Here is a 6612-nt window from a genome sequence, read left to right as displayed (position 1 = left end):
TCCTTCCTTCGTGTTTCCTGATGCCAGCTCCTTGGATGAGTGAGCCAGGGATGGAAAGGGGGAGTAGTAAATACAACAAAAACTAACCCCACACACATTTCAAAAACCCTGTGCTAATACTAGTGTTTCCAAAATGCTTCAAGATACAGGACAGTTCCTTAGCAACCTGACCATAATGAAAATTCCACAAGAGCATTGGGAATTTACTCTGTCAGACATTCCAGCTTATCAGGAAATAGAAAGGACCAATACCCTCTTACAGTGCACAGACTCCCATAATGGTCTGGGGTTTTTTAACCTTTTTTTTTTTTTTTTTTTTTTTTTTTTTTTTTTTTTTTTTTTTTTTTTTTTTTTGAGAGGTTTTTGCTATAGGGCACGTGTGCTCACCAGAAAGAGAGCAACAGAGAGACAGAAAGCAAGAAAGCATCCCCCTGGGTGGACAGCCATGCTGCAATCCCTTCTCCATTCTCTTCTCGGGATCTTGGCATGCACGCACACGCACCCGGCATGAGTTTAAGCCACCGGGTCTGGGACTCGAACCACAGTCGACTACGTGGGAGTCCAGAGGCATAGCCATTATGCCAGCTGCTGTTCCCCTCCTGTAATGTTAATGCCTGTCACCTAGCTTCCATCAAACCCCAATTACGGGACTGACCAGAAGGGCTGCTCGCTACCTCAACTTAACTGCATGAAGTGCCTGGGGCTGCTGTTCCTCAGGGCTCCAGCCTTTCCTGGGTTCAGGTCCTTTATATAATCCAGAGCTGATATCAGAACTGTCAACACTGGCTCACTGACTTATGTTCTAGGGTGACAGGCCTGGCACGTGAACACACCGGTGATGCTTTTATTCTCCCACCTGTGGGTGAATGAGGTCTCTGGAGGTGTGCACTCCCACACAGATTTCCCTTTGTACTAGCAGTGATATCTGAGTCACAGAGCATGGGGCCATCATGTAGGTTTGCCCCCTCCCCTTCCTGCGCCCCAGAAGGGGACTGAGAGCAGGTCCTCACAGCAGAGAAGGCTCCATTTCCGCCAGGCTCCTGACAACACATCTCAGCCATGTCGGGCCTTATAAGACGGTGCTTGGCAGGCACCCAGGTTATAAGGTTCTCTTAGTTCTCTTCTTAGCCCTTTGATGTTTCAAAGCTGTCAAGGTCAGCATCTTCCAGGCTTCAGAGAACATTCCTGTCAGGTATAGCTTTCGAACAGCTGATTAACGTGTCAAGTTGGCTCTGGTTCTAAGAGATACTCTGAGGGGCATTCTGTCCCTCAGATGCTGTGAAATGACTCGCTGGCTCAGGCCCTGCCAGCAAGAGGCCTTCAGCTAAAGGCCACAAGCATAGATCAGAGAGGGCACACTTCAGTGTCTGACAAACCATATCCCTTTTTTTTAAGAGAGTTGTTTTTTTTGTTTGTTTGTTTGTTTTTGCTATAGGGCACTTGCACTTGCCAGAGAGACAGACAGAAAGTAAGAAATCACCCATGGCCACGCTGTCATCCCTTCTAATCCATTCTTCTCTCAGGATTTTGGGTACAGACGCGCTCGTGCCCAGCAAGAGTTTGAAGCCGCTAGGTCTAGGACTCGAACTTGCAGTCGGCCATGTGGGAGTCCAGCAACATAACCATTACGCCATCTGCTGGTCCCCAACAAGCCATATCCTAAGTGAGATGGAAGATGGTGGTCACCTTCACCTGCCAGGCCCCAGGCTCCACTCAGGATCTGAAGGCCAGCTATGTTTCGCCATCTTGCTGATGGGAAGTGAGTATGAGAGGAAGTCTCGCTGGACCGCCAAAGTCCATTCGCTGTTACTTGGTGCCATCAGATCGAGGCTGGGGATGGTGCAGTGAGAGCCTCGGGGAAGAATCAGCGGCTGACAAAGCACTTACTGACCAAGGAAAATCAACTTCAGGTACAGGAGAAAAGGTCTGGTACCAAGAATGTCTGGGATTTTGAGACACCAAAAAAGACGGCCTCGTACTGTAATGGGCTCCCTTCCCTGGAAATATCAGAGAACAGGATAAACGCTCCACAGTCTTCGGTGAGTCAGCAGTGCCTTGGGGTAAGGAGACGGTTACATCAGCTCATAGCGAAGGCTGGCCAACAACTCCGAGTCCATGATACGGTATATTTTCACACAAAGGAAAAACTGCACTGTGGTAAAATTACGTAACACAAAATTTACCACTTTAACCGTGATCTTGAACATGCTTATGTAATTCAGTGGCATTAAGTACAGTCACATTGTTCTGCAGCCATCGCCTCCTTCCATCTCCGGAGTATTTTCATCTTCCCAAACCAAAACGCTGTACCCGTTAAGTACTAACTTCCTGTTTTCCTCTCCCCCTGTTGCAGCAACCACCATTCTACTTTCTGTCTTTATGATTCTGACTACTCTAAGTATCTCTCCATAGTAATTTGTCTTCTTGTGACTAGCTTATTTTACTTAGCATCATGTCAAGGTTCATCCCTATGGCATGTGGCAGAATCTCCTTCCTTATTTAAGGTTAAATAATCTATCATTGTATGTATTATCACATTTCGCTCCACCATTCATGTGTCAACGGACACTTGGGTCGTTTCCACCTTTCGGCCATTGTGAATAACGCTGCCATGAACCTGGCTGTACAAATATCTGTCACTGCTTTCGGTTCTTTTTGGTATGTACCCAAAAGAACTGCACATACACATACGAAAAAGTTTTAAAACAAAGTCATTGAGCCCCAGGAGAAAAAAATGTGAATGTCCTCACATCATGATCCTATATGGAAAACTGACACCAAAAAAATTGAGCTACAATTTTTCCTAGGTAAAAGGATCTGAGAAAGAGTGGAAGAGGGAGCTGGTTGCTTCCTGGAGCAATCCGAGAAGGCTTCACCAAAGAGATGAAATTTGAGCTGGATGCTGATGGATGACCAGGAATTTGCCTGATAGAAAAGGGAAAGAAAAAACACATCTTTTCAAAAAAAAAAAAAAAAGAGTAGACAAAATGCTAAATGCACTTTTTAAAAATTTTTTTGCTATAGGGCATATGCACTTACAGTGGGAGGGTGGAGGGGAGAGAGAGAGTTAGAAATCCACCCCCCACACAATCCCATCTCCAGGATTTTGGACACACACACGTATGTTCCTGATGTGATTTTCAAACCACTGGGTCTGGTACTCAAACCAAGAAGTCAGCCATGTGGGATCCAGCTGCCTTCACCACCACACCACCTGGCTGGCACCCATATCCTTTGACTCAGCGATTGTACTGGTAGGAATTTTCTTGCCGTTATCTTCACACACGTACGCCTGAGGCCTATGTCCAAAGATCCTCAGGGCAGCGATATTTGTAAGACTGGAAACTGGAAGCACCTATATGCCCACCACCGGGACACTGGTTACATAAACTATGGTACAGCCAAGATGCGGATTCACATGCAAGCGTTAAAAAGAACAAAGGAGGCCTCTGGGGCTGGGACGGCAAGAATGCTAGACTCACTCTTAGTTAAAAAAAAAAAGACGTCAGTATATGCCCCAATTCTTCCTCTTCAAGCATACATACGAAACTGTTAACAGCCATTACCTTTGAGGGAAACAACTGTGGTTTGAGGGTAGAGAAACTAAAGTTTCATGTTATACCTTCTAATGCTTTTTCCTTTAGCCATGTGCATGTATTGCATTAAAAGAAATGTTAACAGGACTCTCAGGGTGATGGGATTATAGGCCGTTTTTATATTCTTTATGCTTTCCTTATTTAAAATATTTTAAAGAGGAAAGCAGCTATTTTTCTGGAGTTGTTTAGTCCCAGTGGTTCCTAAAGGCAGAGGAATGAAGTAGACGTTTAAAGGGCCAGTATTTAGCAGTTTCTCAGAACTTTGCAAGGATTCCTTTCAAGACAGAATGGTGTCCTCATCTTCTAAGAGAGAAAATGAGAGGTAGTGATAAGAGAACCAAGCCCAAAGCTTGAAGCCAGGGGTGCTCCCAGAACGACTGTCCAGCCGCACAGCCCCGGGGACTGCCCCTCTGTACACCTTTCTGTACTTCTCCTGGAGATCTGCCTCTCTGGAACGGAAACCCAGCCACACAGGGTTAACTCTTGGTGCTTTGCTTCGCTGAGCATGGTTGAAGAGGAGGAGGGGGCTGGGGGAGCAAGAGGGATCAGCCCAGCCCCAGCTCCAGGCAGCATTAATAAAATGCAGGTGTTTGTACAGTCTCTTTGGAGAGGAGGGAAGAAAGGGCCTCGACTACAGCGAGCTATAGAAATGAGGGCTGAGTGTGTGCCAGCTAGTAATGAGAAAGCGTTCTGCAGAGGGCCGGCTCTGAGCTTAGGAGGAATGCAGCAGTTTCTGGCACAGGCCTGCGCTGCAGCTCCCCCTGGGTGTGTGTGAGTGTGAGTGTGTGTGTGTGCATGTGTACACAGGCTCCTCCCACTCACACACACCCTTGAACCATAGATCTTTACCCAGCAACGTTTCGGACAACATGAATTTGGCCTTCACTATCTCTAACCCGGGATGGGTCCTGACATCTCCCTGTCGTTGTGATCTGTCTCTCCTCTCCTGTCTTCCTCTCCTGGACCTCACACCCTGCGCCCCTCCTTCCAGCCATCATCCGCTCCTCTCTGGGGCTGCAGCTGGTTGTGTCGTCGTTTGGCCTGCCCCCTTCTCTTCATCCACCATGGCTCTGTTCTCCAGCAGGATCTTGTCAGTCTGACTCCTGTCTTCCTTTCCCAAGCACACCTTCCTTGTCATCAGGAAGGGAGTGAGCAAAGTGGCCTCTGTCCTGGCCTCCTAGAAACCCACAAGCTCTGTTCCTGCTTTAGTCCTGGAAAATGCTTCAAGAGTCATGGGCGATGGCCGGGGAGAGAGGTGTGAGGAAGCAAGTGTGGGAAGCCTTCCTCCCTTTAGCTTCACAAGGCCTGGAAAGGACTGAGGAGGCCCCAGGGACCGTGAGGTTGGCAGCTGAGCCCTACTGAGGGTCCTTGGCCCCTACCACTCAGGTGGGAGGTGACAGCCTCTGCCTTCTACGGGAGTTGCTCTCGGTCTGCGCCTTCAGTGACTTACCCAGTTTGACTCCCCACCTGAGGCCTGCTGAGGAACACAGCAGTAAGAACGTACTGCTGCAGGAAAGGCTGAGAGACCTCAGCGTCCCCCCGACCCTGCTCAGCTCTGGATGGGCTGGTGCTTGGGTGGGAGTCGCAAGTGCCGGTGAACTCCTGCAAGTGGGTCCACCATGAGGGAGGCACGGCAGAGGAGGGAAGAAAAATGAGCGTGAAAGCTCAGCTGACTGAGCCAGCCCACAACCTGATAATGGGTTCCCAGAAATCAGCACCCCAAGGGGGAAGGGGCAGGCAAGAGCTTGCAGCAGCCCCCCCCTCTGGCCCATCTGAAACACAGAACCAGACTCTAAAGGAGCACATTTATACATTCCTACCTCCCATCTCCAACCCTCACCCACCTCATCTTTGCCCCCCAAAAAACAGACCAAACATGAATGGCTAGGCAGTGACTAAGCATTTCCCATTCACCCCTGTCCACAGCCACAGGCCAGCCTGGGGGTGCTGCTCAGAGGAGGAGGCAGGATTGGCCATCAGCTCTGGGAGCTGCTCTAAGGAAGCCCTGAGGAGCCTTCTGCATGGGGACAGGTATTGGGCCTACCTGTCCCAGAGCATCCTGTCTGACAAGTCCAAGGCTTGGAATCATCCCTGTGGGAATAGCAGTGGGGTCCACCCTGGAAAATTCAGGCTAAGTGTCCCCTCACCAGCACCAAGTGGCCTGGGGTCCCCTGTGTAGCTACACTCAGCCTTTCTTTTCTGGGAGCGAAATGGGGAACACCTAGTATCCTGGGAGCCCCAGTCCCCAATGCCATTGAACCTTCCAGCCATGATTCCTCCACACTGCCCTGTAACAGGAACGCCACGAGGAGCAGATGTTTCTAATGAAGGGCCCAAACCGGGCCCCAGAGGTAGCCGGCAAGCCCACAGCGCTGGCTCCCATGGCGGGGCCACAGCCCCCCAGCCCTCTGAAAGCACAAGCTGCCCACTGAATGGGACACACACTCGCTTGAATTCTCAGCTCCTTTCAGGAAATTGCCAAGTTAGCCCTTGGCTTTCTCCTTCCAGGCGCCCGCCCTGTTTCCATAGCAACCGCCTCCCCATCCTCCGGAGCCTCTCCGGTCCTGCCCGCCCCCTCCCCTCCACCACCCTCCGTGTCTCATCTGTCTGGGTGGGAACCGGGATTAGAGTTCACCGCGCCGCCGATGCTTTTCCCAGGGCCGCTTTGCCTTCGTGATCCCTTTGCAGCGGCCCAGCCCCTGCCCCGGGCTTTTCAAGTCCCTCAGACTTAATGACCGGCCCTGGGTTTCCTCCTCTTCTCTTTCTCTGCCTCCAATAAAGCCGGAGAATTAACCCAGGTTTGAAGTGCCCCAGTTCCAAGCTGCATATCAAAGGGGGCTTCCCCAAGCCGCCTCTGCATTTCAAAGGGGCTGATTTATCGCTTTCACTTAAACCGGCACATTTTGGGGGAAGAGTTTTACCCAGAGGTCAAACTCTGGAAAAACAAATGGATCCCTGTTCACCCCCTCCTGGGGTGCTGTGGGCTATTAGTATATAAACTGCTTGGGGTAGGTGG

The sequence above is a fragment of the Tupaia chinensis genome, unplaced genomic scaffold (genome assembly GCF_000334495.1).
Source record: "Tupaia chinensis unplaced genomic scaffold, TupChi_1.0 Scaffold000609_1, whole genome shotgun sequence".
Taxonomy (NCBI): Eukaryota; Metazoa; Chordata; class Mammalia; order Scandentia; family Tupaiidae; genus Tupaia; species Tupaia belangeri.
Note: the sequence above shows the minus strand (reverse complement) of the source record.